We start from the raw sequence: 13,542 nt of genomic DNA on the forward strand, positions 1-13,542 counted from the left end.
GACTTCGTTGTGATGGTATGTCATTGTAAATTTTAGATGAGGGTTAAGTTGATTCACCCATCCATGAAAATCAACAAGTGTTGTGTGGTCTCCCTTCCATATCAACAGGACATCATCGATGTATCTCCACCATTTATAGATGTTGTCAGAATAGGGGTTGGTTGACCAGATATGTTGTTCTTCAATCTGGTCAACATACAGACACGCTATGCTAGGAGCAAAGGTGCTGACCATCGAAGTGCCATGGACTTGGAGATAGAGCTGATCTTCAAACCGGAAGAAGTTTTCAGTCAGTGCTATTCGCATTAAAGTGATGATCCAGTCAATTGGGACATCCCAGATCCATTCTTCTTTCCTGAGTCGCTTGTTGATCATCTCGATACACTCTTTCTGTGGAATGCTAGTGTATAGCGCTTCTACATCCAAGCATACCAACAGGTTGTTCAAAGGATCATACGTGACTTCCGATATTAGATTCAGTAGATGCTTAGTGTCTTGGACGTATGATCTGATGCCCTTAACAAGAGGGCGCAAGAACCAGTCTGTGTACTGAGAGAGGGGTTCTAACTGGGATCCTACCCCAGATACAATAGGTCTACCCGGTGGAGGAGTTTTGTTCTTGTGTATCTTTGGGATAGTATAAAACACTGGAACCCGTGAGGTATCAGGGTTTAAAAAATCATGTTCCTTCTTGCTGATCCAGCCCTGGTTTAATGCTTCCGCAGTGATGGTACTGATTGTTTTCCGTAAGCGTACCGTTGGATCTTTGTTGATCATTTTGTAGAACTTAGTATCAGTGAGGAGATTAAGACATGACATTCTGTATGCATTAATGTTCTGAATCACCGTGGCACCGCCCTTATCCGCGGGTTTTATGATGATGTCATTGTTCATGCTTAAACTTTTCAATGCATTTCTTTCTTTTTTACTCAGGTTATCATAAGTGACATGTTTGAATGGTAGTTCATCAATTTCTTTTGTAACACTTTCCTCAAAGGCCATCACCTCAGGTGGCATGAGCGACGTTGGGGGGCAAAAGGTAGATTTAGGACGTAATGTCGTGTGTAAGGTATCTATCTCTGGTGCCTCTTTTCCCATGAAAAATGTTTTGATTCGTATTTTCCTGAAGAACTCGCTAAGTTCGCACCGTAATTGGAACTTGTCCAAATATGTGGTGGGAACAAAGCCGAGACCTTTGTTTAGGACTGATATTTCTTCTGGATTGAGCGTGTAATCTGACAGGTTCACCACGAGTCCTTGTTCGTTGCTCCTTGAGGGCCCCTTGTCATACTCCTTGTGTTCATTATAGGATTGTTGTCTTCCCATTGAACTTGTTTGTTTGTGTTTGCTCTTCTGCCGCGCCTCCCTCTCCTTCCGCCCTGTCCTAAAAAAACGAGTTGGATTATAATTTGGTTGGAAAAAGGGTGCGGATTGATATGGAGGGGGCCCGTGGAAGGGAGGAGGGCCATGAAACTGGACTGGGCCAAATGGACCAGCCACCCCCAATGTACCAAGGGTACATTGGGGGTGGTTGAAACCCTTGGTTGAAGTTACCCCTTCTGGATCTTCTCTGTTTTCCTTTCCAACTTTGCGCAGAGCCATCACTAGACCATTCATCAGGCTCAGATCCTGAATTGCTCGAGTCTCCTTGATTGGACGAGCCGGAATCTATGTTGTCTTGCCCCTTGTAATCCTCTCGTATATATGGGTATACTTTTTCGTGGGCAAATTTTTAAAGATCTTTCTGAAGTTTGTTTACCTTACTTTGCATTAGGAAGTCTTTATGTTCTGCAATCTCTTTATTGACCTCTTCTAATTTCTTTTTGTATAAGGTGATTTTTATTTCAGTCAGTAAGGCATCTTCACTTGTTTTGATTTTTACCAAAAGTGCCTCAGATAGACGTTTCGCGGTGTTTATTATTAGGATTAACCAATCGCGTGTACATCGCCATGCGATTAGGGACCATTCTTTTTTAAACAATGGGTCATCTAAAAAGATTCTGGGTGCATTTGTTACTAAGAGACCCCTAGGTGCAGCATTTCCCCGTAGATATTCTGTGAGAATTGCTCCATGTAGGAGGATCTTCATTTGGGCACGTTTCAGTTCTTTTAATTCGTCCCAATTTTGAGCTTGATTCAAGCTTTGGCGAATGTTGGTGTCTGGAAATAGTGATGGGCCGGCCAATATTGCTGATGCTATTTCATCTGTATATCCTATCCCTAAGGCTTCGGCAGACGTGGATGGACCAGGAGTACTCATGTTGTTAGGGAAGTGGTTAATGTATTGGTGTGTTTTCAGAGGGAGAAAGGGAGTGGTCAATGCAACGGTGATAAAACACTGGATGATTTACCTTCCAGAGTCCGCAGATATTTTCTGAGGATATCGAGGTTTTTTTTTAAAATAAAAAAGTTATTTTTACTTTTATTTTGATGGGACAGGAAAGAACCCAACAGCTGTGCCCTGCACTAAACTCATTAAACACTAACTATACAGACCGTGTGGTCATGTATATTGGAAGGGCCAAGAGGTACAAGGAGAAGTACACCCTCCTGGTTATGAATCAAATACAATTTATAGTACTTCACTGATTCTTTTTATCATGACGCTAGAGGTATTAGATGGAAGATTACAATGTGAAGCTCTTACTAGTGGAAGATCAAGTGGGAAAAACCTTTGTTTTTATTTATTTTCCCTCACACACCCTAGTGGTGTCATGCTTCATCATCGGGACACCGCGACCCCTACAAGTCGCGGTGGGCTCGACCAATATTCCAGGGAGCTCTTAGATCATATCATAGGCCAGGGGATAAAGATTAAAAGTTCACAGTTAAACCCCAGTTTCCCTTTATTCTTGGGTTTAACGGGAATAATAAAATTCAAAGACAGTAGGGTCCAATGGAATGTTATGGTCCTAAGACCCTTGGGCCAACATGTTTCGGTCCTCGTACGCCCACTGTTGTGGTGCTGGGACTTTCTTCAGGGCTATGTCGTCCCCTGGTGTATTTAGGAAATGGGGATTACCCTATCCTAATTGTAATAAAGGGCAGATAGCTGCTCCTTTTCAATCATTCTTTTATTAAAAAATGACGTTATTCCATCTGTAAATGAAAAAGGAAAAAGGGAGGGGGGGAAAGAAAATGACACAAGGGCATATGTTAATGTACCGAACTCATAGGGCACCAACTATAGCCATTATGTAGATAAACATCCCCAATTCGTCTCCAGCATGCTGTTATGTTTAGTGAATCTGTACCAAACGAAGTGGTTTAGACACCACGTGTAGTTGTTTTATGTGGCTGTCGTCCCAATTTTTGGTGTTCAGACACCCAAACCGTTTACACCGTGCATTTGACACTCACTTATCTAGAAAGGCATATATCATTTGTGAATGATAAAGTTAATTGAAAGACGTGTTTTTTCTATGATAAATTGAACATAAGAGTATCTTACCCCACGCTAGAGATGGTAAATGCCTGTGTGGATTCCCACCTGCATGGGCGTATCCCTGATATCGATAATCGCGGTAGCGTGTTGAGCCAGTCAAATATATAAACATACGTCATTGTTGAGGTGGCAGGTATCCAGCACAAAACAAACAAAGGAGCACACAAAACACAGACGAAACAGCCGTTATTATTTCTATATTATATCTGTTACCATGCAAACTAGAAAGTCCGGTATTCTTGATATTAGTAACCGGTTCGTAAGGCATTACTCACGGTTATACCGGTCTCACCCCTCAGCAAACCTATTTGGCGTGGAGTCCATCGGCTTTGAGCGACAGAAATTCGCTCGCATCATCTCTTTAAAAGGGGAGAAGAAAGTCTCCCAGGACCGTTCATTTCCGGTTGTGTGCGACCTATCGCGAGATTGCAGCGTGATTTCCAAGGCTTTTTGAAAAAATTTTTTTGTAAATACATAAAGTCTTCAAAAAAGGGGTACTATTATGGAGTGAAGAGGCCCTGTGGTGTGGCTAGATCGGCATCCGTCTGCCGCTTAGAAGAGCGGTGAGGGAATGTTAGTGGAGCCGTTTGCAATGCATTGTGGGATTTGTAGTTAAAATCTCCTAAAAGTGTCAGTAAATGGTGAAATCTTGAATCCAATGTCTTGGATTTGTGCATGAGCGTGACACATGAACACGGTAATGTACACACATTGGTGTCTTAGTCTACTATGTAGCATCATGTGAAGCGCAGGAGTCAGATATAAGGCGCATTGGAAAACGCGCTGTGGTAGGGAGCCCACGTTGTAATCAATATGTTTAGTCGTGGATTGAAACCCTATGCGTACCGGTGAGAACCCCAGAGCAGAGCTCTCTATCTAAGGCCCTTTTGCACTCATAGCAAAATCAAACCACAGAGCTCGAGGGGTAGTTCAGAGGGAGGGCCTCTGAGGCAGACGAGAGAGGAAAATGGAAAGGGAATAAAGTCGATGAACGAACTCCGCAGGCGAGTCTCCCAACTCAGGAGCTAGAGGATAACATGAGTGTGATGAGGCCCACAGGAAAGGATTGAGCGCCCAGGTTGATATTGGCTGTATTCAGGTATGAGCGAATCCTATTATCTCAGGGACAGACCCACTCTACTCCTTGCAATGTATATCCCTCCAATGCAGACGGGAGGACCAGAGTCTAATTTTCCAGGTGGGATCCACCAAAGGCCTACGAAGGGTGGGAGGGGGGATAAAGAGACCCCATGCGCGAGCCCCGCAGCCGATCCCCTCAACTCCTGAGAAAGTTGACCTGTCATGTGATCCACCTCCGTGGGGGGCGGTGGCAGCAGAAAAAACAGTGGGCACCAATTCCAGTAGACACTAGTCCGGTCAGGAGGGGTAAGAGAGAGGGTGAGGCCGCCCTAGGGGTCAGGAGCAAAGAATGGGCAACCCCTTTTGAATCACCCCAGGAGGCGTGTGGCGGGGCCTAGCCACACCGAGCTGCCCGTTGGGTGAAGGGGGTAGATATAGGGTCCACCAGTGAGCCCAAGTAGTGTTCAATGAGGAAGGGGGGCGAAGTTCGCGGCTGCCCCCCCTACCTCCACCAGCACCGAGTTGCTGCAGTGGTGTGGGCCTGATTAGTGGTCAATGCAGGGGCCGCTGGCTAAGGAGCAGATGGGGGACCAGTGTTAGGGCCAGAAGTAGCGGCCAGTTACAGCAGCATCCCGCCAAAGCGCCTCCGTGGGTAGGCGGTAGGCCAGGAGTAATTAAAGAAGGGGGCAGAGCATACCCCGTGGCTCCAGACAATGGGGCAGATGGTCAGGCCCACAGAAATCCAGTCAAGGGCCCAGCGAGAGAGGGGGGGGGGGTGAAAGGCCCCTGCTGTGTGATCCCCACAACGATCACCCTTACCTGTGAGCGGCTCCCCCACCACCTCTCCATTGTTGTAGTGCGTGTCGGCAGTGGCTCAGGTACGGAGAGCCCAGATCAGGCTCGAGGCGGGAGCAGGGCAAGTGATGGAGGCATCTGGAGTGCTGGCGCTAGTCAAGCCCGGTCACCTCCCCCAGGGCGCCCAAGTGGTGTAAGCCCATGCTTAGTGAGGAGACTGCAGGTTGGAAAGCAAATTTCTGGCCGGTATCAGGGCCAGATACAGAGGCCGGATCCGACAGACTCCCTCAAGAGAGAATCTGTGAGTAGGTGGCAGGCATGGGGATGTTGACTAAGGGATCAAAGCATACCCCAAGTTTCAGGCTGGTGGGGTCGGTGGGCAGGTCCGTCAGGAATCCCGGCAAAGGCCCAGCGAGTGGAGGAGGGAGGGTGGGAGGACCCCGCTGCTCTATCCTCGGAGCCGATTCCCTCACTTGTGGACGGGCCTCCCGCAGTCTCTCCGTTGTGGGTGGTATGTGCAGTTGGTTGCAGCAGGTGCTGAGAGCCTGGGTCTGGATTTCGAGGCAGGGCCAGTGCTGGAGGCCTCTGGAGTGCTAGCGCCAGTCAGGGTCGGCAACTTCCCTCTAGGAGGCCCACATGAGCTTTGCCGGCCGCTTCTCCCTAGCATCAAGTCCGGAACGTAGGTCGCTTGACAGACAGGGCCCACGCCAGAAAGCCCACTGTCAAAAGCGGGTCTTCCCCAGGCCAGAAATCCGATGGGGCGGATCTGCAAGTTTCCGAGGCCAGGTTCGCTTCTCAGCCTCCTTGGGCAGGTTGCTGGGTTCTCCGTCTCAGGGAGCAGCCCCTCTGCTCCAGTCTTGCACCCCAGACGCACTCTCGAGGGGGTGTAGCAGTCCCCAGAGCAGGCGACCCCGTTACAAGGTGGCCAAGATGATGGATAGGCGGTGGTGTAGTCACAGGCCTCTCAACAGGGCCCAAGATGGCAGCAGCTCAAGGCGCGGTCGCTTCATCTGGGTAAATCGGAAGCTACCAGTGGGGTCTCTAGCGGATTTCCAGGGCTTCGGGGGGCTCCCGGAGCAACACGATCCTTATAGATTTTATCTTTGACACTACTATTGAACCATGCTCACTTTCAGTCTGGGAATCTTTAAAATTGGTGGTCCGTGGAGAGTTTATTGCTCTTTATGCTGCTGAGAACCGATCTCATCGAGATAAACAATGACAGTTTGAAAAAACAGTTACTGAATTAGTAGCCATCCATAAAAGGACTGGGGTGCCTAGAGTTTGGAGGGAGTTAGAGAGAGCTTGACTTCAGCTTAAATGTCTGGACCTAAATAGGGCCGAGTATGCTATGTTATGTCTCAACCATAAATTTTATCCCTGGAGCAACCGCTGTGGCCGCATGTTGGACCATCGTTTTCGGAGCAAAATTAACAACAGCTCGGTGAAGACAATTTGCACTGGTCCCTCTATGTGGATCAGCAATGATGAGAGGATTGCGTCGGCCTTCTATGCTTCCACAGATAGATCTATCGGAGATCCCTCTGGATATCTCCATAATGTCGCTCTCACTCACCTCTCTGCCTGCTGAAGAGACTCTGGCCTAGGAACAGCTCATTCAGTGGAAGAAGTAATATTAGCCATTGCAGGTCTCAAACCATTGAAATCCCCTGGGCCTGACAGTATTGGCGTCCCCTTTAACAAGAGCTTTTGCCAAGAACTAGTCCCCTTGCTTACTTGGCTATTTAACTCCTTCGCTGACTCAGGAGCTCTCACCGATTCTATGCTAGAAGCCTTCTTCTCAGTACTCCCCAAGCCAGGCAAAGATCTGGCCCTCTGCGGGTCATATAGACCTATTTCTCTTTTAAATGTGGACGCGAAAATATTTGCTAGTATCCTGGTGCACCACCTAAATCCACTATTGCAGGGTCTGATAGACCCCAATCAATCGGGGTTTATACCATCTCGCCAGTGTGGCGACAACACCAAATGTTTATTTCATCTTGTGGATAAAGTGCACTGGTCATGTAGAGAAACGTTGTTGCTTTCTATAGATGCTGAAAAATCGTTTGATCGCGTCCACGGGCCATACCTCTTTGCTACGTTAAAGATTCTTGGCATTGGAGAGAGGTTTCGCTAACGGATTCACAGCATCTATAGTTCCCCTCGAGCATCTGTCAAGGTTAATGGGGTCTTGTCTCCTCCTTTTGCTATCCGATGGGGAATGCGCCAGGATTGACCCCTCTCTCCACTTTAATTTGCTTTGTATATGGAGCCCTTGGCGCAATGGATATGGAACAAACTGGCCATCACGGGGATTCCCTTTGGGGCACAGCACCATCTAATCAGCTTATATGCTGATGATGTAATTTTGTCTATCACAGAGCCCATGACTTCGCTTCTGGCCCAAGTTACTGAGTTACATGCTTTTGGTATGGTTTCCAGACTTAGGGCCAACATATAGAAGTCCAAGATACTGAATCTCACGGTTACATCTGTGCACAAGACCGCTTTGCGTTCTCTGTTTCCCTTTGAATGGACTTCTGAGTCCATTCGACATCTTGGCATCTCTTCAGCCCGAACTATCCCTAACACCTTTGCTACCAATTATGCATCCCTCATCTCCCAAACGTGTAAGGACCTGTCGACTTAGAGTCACCTTCATCTCTCTTGGATCGGGCGAATTGTGGCGGTTAAGATGACTATTCTCCCTCTCATTCTATATATTTTCCAGACTCTGCCCATATCCCCACCCCTTAATACTATTGATTTTCTCCAACTGCCAATTTATAAATTTATATGAGCCGGGAAGACAGTTTTTACAAATCTCTTATTTATCGATTGAAGCGTGATGGGGGGCTGGCGGTGCCCCAATTGCTTCGCTATTATCAGGATACCCAACTAAGGTTCTTGGTGGAGTGGAGCCGGCAGCTTTGAGAAACACTGGTCCTTTATTGACCAAGCTGTGGCGAGTGCGCATATATGGGAAGAAGTTTGGCTTCCCCATAAGTTCAGGTCCTGGGGTCTTTACTCTTCACTTGTAACAGATTCTACACTTCAGGTCTGGGACGCAGTCGTGGTAAAGGCAGGCTTGACCACTTTTCCTTCCCTGATGACTCCTTGTTTCGCCAATCCTGATTTTGTTCTTGGAATGTGTCAGGGTCAATTTTGATGATGGATAAACAGAAGCTGCAAGCGAGTGGGAAGCCTCTTCGATCAACTCGATCTCATTCCCATTCGCCCAACTTAAATCGGATTACTCCCTGACCGATTCAGACTATATTTCTGATTTACAGTTGCGACATTGGGTGACAAGCACAGGGTTGCAACGAGGTGGTAGGCCAGTGACCCCTTTTGAGAAGTGTCTGCTTCTTAAGGGGGATAACAGACTTTTAATATCCAAGCTTTATGTATTTTTTGGAGGGTAGGAGGCCCTAGACCAAGTCAATGGTACAATTAAGATGGGAAACTGAAATAGGTAGATCACTTTCCGCAAGAGAATGGGAAGATATGTTTTATCAAGTACTTAAAACGGCTCATTCCATGAGCTGCATGGAAACCACTTATAAACTTGGTTCTTAGAGGTATTTTACTCCAATGAGACTCAGTAGATGGAGCATTGGCCGCTCCTAGGATTGCTGGCACGGCTGCGGAAACACAGGTACTCTGCTGCACCTTCAATGCAACTTCCCGAAGCTTACCAGATACTGGACTCAAGTCTTTGACAACATCGACTCAGCTTTTAACACTACCATACCGAGGTTCTAAGCTTACACCATTTTGGGTCTCCCGAATTCCTGGACTTATCCTTTACTTTCTAACAGGGGTTTTGAGTGTGGCTCAGCAAGTCATCCTCTGGCTCTTGGGCACAGACAGGTCTCTGGAACATACCTCATGGTTACATAAACTGTTGTTCAGCCTGAGGATGGAGAAGCTCTCCTTAGCATCGACCCCGGGCCAATCCTCTTACTCTGACCTGTGGGCTCTCTTTATTCTCATTCTATCTTCTGCGATCCAGGAACTTTCATGCCCGATATACTTGCGGCTCCTGCGTTTGATTCCTGAAGTTATCCTCCCTGTGGCTTAGCTGGATTTGCCAGTTACTGCAGTTGTTATAAACATGTGAACCCACTATGGGCCCCCTACATTGATTGATTTGTTCATACTATTGAAGGAGTGAAATGGTGGGTGGGGGATAGCTTTTGTTCATTTTTTTCGGTTTTGATTGGTTTTTCAGCCTGTACCACGCTGCCGGCCTCAAGGTTGTAGGCGGAAGCTGTGTCTTATAAGTTTCTGTGGTTTTCTTGAAAGCGCGGTCGGCCCCTTGGTGTTGTAGGCAATATGCTGTGTATTCATGCAATGTGCTGTGTTAATAAATATAATTTATCCATAAAAGGAGGAATAGCAGAGCTATAGAAGGTGCTTCACACCCCTCTGAGCTATATCGGCAGGATTAGTTGATCCGTGATGGGCTCCAGGTGCTTCTGATAGTAGCCGCTTTCCTAGTCTGTGGCACAGTGACATACCATGTATCTCACCCGGAAGGTCCACTTGGCAAGCAATAGGAAGGCAATCCACCCCCGTAGGGATCACTGGCTGTAATGCGGGAGGGGGCATCCAAGACACCAAAGGGCCGTGCCTCATCTGAGGTGCAACGCTCAGGCCTCGTGCTTCCCTTTGCTAGCCTTGGCCACAAGGTAACCGAGTAGGCGAGAGTGGACGGCGGGTTAAAAGGTCCGCTGCACCCCCAGAATTTAGGGGAAGTCAGCTGGGGGCAGAGAGCACCGCTAATTTCAGGGAGGTGAGTGTAGCCCTCCAGGCTTTGGAAGGCAATGGTGTTCCCTGTGTATAGAAACAGCAGGCCTCACCGTCGCTTAAGGCCCTGAAGTAGGCTGGTGCTATTCGCAGGCCAGGAGGTCTGCAGCTTCTTCTTAGTCCAGGAAAGCGGTCTCTGTGCAGAGCACATCACTGAGCCTCAAGAGCCCGTGGGAGTCCCCTAGGGCGGCTATGCAGTGGGCAGCAAGGGCCTCCACTACCAACAATGTCAGGTCCGGAAGTCAGCAAAGTGGGTAGAACCGTTCGTTCTAGGTCCTTGGCATGGCAACCTGAATTGTGTCTCAGGACCGCATCTCGGGCACGCTACTGCAGGCTGGGGAGCGTTTCAGGTCCCATATTGGGTGTTTGAGTCCCCTCTGCAGAGGGGTATTAAGTATAAGAATGGGGCCGACTGGGAACTCGGGATTCATGCATCCGCCATCTTGTTGGGCTCGGCCACACCCCTTGTGTAATAATTAGGCATGTTGAGACAGAATTTGCTGTTGACTGAATCAACAAGGGAAAAACCTATAAACAAGAACTTTTAGGGAACCAGAGCAATGACACAATGAACAGCTTTGCCAATTCGTTGCAGGAGCCTTTTAGACACAGGTGTCCCAGCATTTAATTCTCTGAGTGACATCCAGTGCCCATACTAAAATTTCATGCAGGCGTGATCAAAAATGTGTCTGTAATGCTTTTGTTGCCTGGTAACTGGTCGTAATGGTTGAAAAGTTAAATAACATATAAGAAATGTATTATCCAGTGCTCCATCCTTGCCTTTACAAAACCTTTAAAGATCCATTTACTACAAACAGATGCCAGTAATGCTGTCAGCATCAGAAGAGAACTATCCAGTACATATGCTTGAGTACCTTACTTTGAAGTGAGCTATATGTATGGTTTCTTACTTACTTAAAGACAAATATGATGCTATGGGACACCGGTGGCACATTATTCTGTCCACCGAGGATTTTAACTACAGTATCAACCGGACAAGGCAAATATATTAATACTAACGCCTTACACAAATATCCCCTTTCCAAGGTTCCCAAGCCACCCTGAATAGAGCAGTTATATGTAGAAATAAAACCATTTTCCAGAGCCTTTGAGACACAACCTGTTCAGGTCTATGACATGCCAACTAGTGAGATTCTGAAGACCAATCCAGCTGTGCTTCCAATGACTTATGTGTCCAACCTAGATCTAACATGTTTGCATAGACACACACATGTTCTACACAGCAAATTATCCCAGCCATCATAAAGGCAAGATGGTGTTGTCAATGTCTTCAATCAAGACAATCAAGGATGCTACATGTACCTTGAAAGCCAAAACCCAATGTTCCACACTTTCCAATAGATGATCGCCTACTGGATATGCAAAGACATTTCCCTGCATGGATCAGATGCGTTCTACTGTGATAAAGGTCTTTGGGACAAGTCTTTGTGCAGTATGGGTGGCCAGCCATACCTCACTCTGAGTTAGAAACTTTGAGTCAGCTCAGCCTATGCTGTGCTTTACCTGATGGGGATAAATAGAGCTGCCCTGAAAAAGTACTTCAACACGGAAATACTCAACATGTTGGTTACTATGAAGCAACACTACTGGCCCAATTCACGATGCTTTTTCTATGAGTAACTGTATGTTACTCCTGACTTAGAAGCGAATTACTTAGGAGTATTCAGAATGTGATTTTGATGAGTGGTTTGAAGAGTTAGACAGAGCTGCTCATTAAAAATGCTATGTGAAACAGTTCTGGATATCCAAGGGTAACTAACTTTGAAGACAGGAGAAGGATACAACTACTCAAAAGAGCTTCGTGAATTGGCCGTGGAATCCTCAATGGAGCCATCATGTTGCTGCAGTAGTGCATGCATAAAACTGTACCAGAAATGACGTCAGGTTGCTTGCTCACTACTATTTCAATATTGGGAGGTATGCAGATTATACATCAGATTGCATGTTGGAATGTATTTTGAGGTCACCGTGATGGCAGTGGCCCAGGAATATATGCTATGCACATAAGTAAACTCAAAAAGCAATTTTGAGAAGGTGCTGCTAAAAATTTCAGGACATTAGAGGGTGTGATTCGATAACCGGGTGGAGGAATAAGAATATCTGCTGGGAGATCCCACATTGGATTGACACTACGCCTGAACGTTGACACCAGTGTCTTGAATCTTTCTTATTCTGCATGCTCTAATACATAACGGAGAAAAAAATAGCTTGAGACAGTGTGCTAATCTTCTAACTTGGAACTTTTCTAGAAGTTAAAGAGGCCACTTCACAGAACACTAAGGTGGGAGTGAAACGAGGACTCTGCAGTTAAAGTAGCTACCAGAAAGATAAGTAACTTGTTCTTCTCATGGATGCTTCTATCTGCAGATTCCGGTCCTTTAGAAAAGATACCACAGCAGTACTTTCCAAAAATGCAGGATCTGTGAGGTAGACTGAGACCCGAAAGCCCTACAGGATCTACCTGATTTTGAAGGCAGTAGTCTTTCGGGAACATACGCATCAATGCACACTTTGCAGCACGCCAGGGCCCAGATTCACTAAGGGCTTGCGTTGCCCTTGCATCACAAAAGGCAACACAAGCCCTTAAGTAAGATTTATTTAGCTACAGAAAGCCACTTTGCGTGGCTTAATAAATTTAGACCAGTGCTGCTCAAAGTACGACCCACGTGCAACCCTCTTGACCTTTAGATGCAGCCCCCTGGGCAACAGCAGTACTGGACTGCCATTTAGTGGAATTCACCCTAACAATAATAAGATGTTAAATAAACGGGCAAGCATTTATTTATAGGTTAATTGAAGTTAAAGAAAGGAAGTAACTAGGGTGTCCTGCACCACTTAACTTTAGGAGCACCTTCATTTTTTAAAGACATCTTGCAACAAACATGTAAAAATACGATCACGTCTTTTCAAAATTCAAAAGTGCATAACATGAACATGCAGAACCATTTCACCTTAGTACATCAGATTATATCAGAGCATTGAGAAGTATTTTTATTTTAAAGTGATAGTTTTCAAACATGAATTAAAAAACATTCATGCTTCCACCCAATCTGACAACAATCGCAACAGTGAACTGAGAGGTAAGTAAGTTGGTATGTGCCCCCTTTGGGCGGCCTGGGTTGCTCTTATACATTAACCACATTATAGTTTATTAAATCAAACATAGGAGAAGGTTTCATACAGCCCACATCCTGAAGTCATGTATACTAAGGTCCTCTGATATGTGTTAATGAAGAAAAAGGAGGGAAAATTTAAATGAAACATTTGCCTAAGATCACACAATTTGGTCAAGTGGGGAAGCTGGGATTGATCCTAGGTTTTTTGGTAGCACATTGTGCATTTCAGCCACTAGATGTATATGCTTCAGTTCCCCTACACCCACCTTA

The sequence above is a fragment of the Triturus cristatus genome, chromosome 12 (assembly GCF_964204655.1).
Source record: "Triturus cristatus chromosome 12, aTriCri1.1, whole genome shotgun sequence".
Classification (NCBI taxonomy): domain Eukaryota; kingdom Metazoa; phylum Chordata; class Amphibia; order Caudata; family Salamandridae; genus Triturus; species Triturus cristatus.